The sequence below is a fragment of the Bos mutus genome, chromosome 22, assembly GCF_027580195.1.
Source record: "Bos mutus isolate GX-2022 chromosome 22, NWIPB_WYAK_1.1, whole genome shotgun sequence".
Classification (NCBI taxonomy): Eukaryota; Metazoa; Chordata; class Mammalia; order Artiodactyla; family Bovidae; genus Bos; species Bos mutus.
In genome coordinates, this window is record NC_091638.1 from 60,597,615 (window position 1) to 60,598,623 (window position 1,009).

Below are 1,009 nucleotides of genomic sequence, written 5' to 3' on the forward strand. Positions count from 1 at the left end.
CTGGGGGCCTGTCCGCCTTGCTTGGCGCCTCGTCACTCCCGCAGTTTTACTTGGTTTGTCTGTGGAGCACAGTGCGAAAGCCCCAGAGTCCTTCTGGATCAACGTCGAGGCCAGCGGCGGCCCCACCAGGACTAGCTGTGTGGCCGTGGGCGGGCCCCGCACCCCGCAGAGCTCGGTCTGCACCCCCACATGATGGACACTGAACCCCGCAGGCTGGCCGCGGGGGCTGGGCGTCCAGCTGACGCCGGAGTCCCCGGGTGCAAACAGTGGGACACGTCAGGCTCTTGCATACACACCAGGCGTGGGCGCTCACACGCTTGTGTGTGCATTGGGACGGCGCCCAAGGCCGTGGGCTGGCCGGCAGCCGAGCTGGGTCCACGCCCAGGGCGGTTGCCCACCCCTTACCTGGGGCTGCTGGGGCTCTAGGGCGCCTCTTCCCAGCTCTGTGAGTGGCCCTGGGCCCCATCCGGAGCTGGGGGGAGCTCACGGGCACCCCCTCCCCCAGAGGTGACGACAGGGTCTCCTGAGAGCCGGGGAGGCCTGCACCTCCGTGGGGGCATTACTGCCACTGGGTGGGCTCCGGCCAATGTGTCACTCACCGGGCGGGAAGGAGGGAAGTGAGGCGGCCACACTCAGTACCCCAGTCAGTGTCACGGGCCCCCATCATTTGCATACATCGCCCCTGATGATGAGGCCTCCCCCCGAGACCATGGGGCAGACCCAACCCAGAGCCCCCCTCTCCCCATGCTGAGTCCCAGAAAACTCCCCGCAGGCCAGCACCCCGTAGAGGGGACACGCGGACTCTGCCCCGGCATCCCCGGCTCGAAGCCTGCCTCGCCCAGGACCCTGCCCCCCGGTCAGCGCTGCCCTGACCCCGACCCTCGCCCTGGCCTGGGGCCCAGAGAGGGCCGGAGGGGGTGGGCCCGAGGGCCCCGCCCCGCCGGACAGGATACCCGGTCTCTCCGCGGCCCCCACACACAGCGGGCCTCCGCCCCAGCCTCCGCCAGCC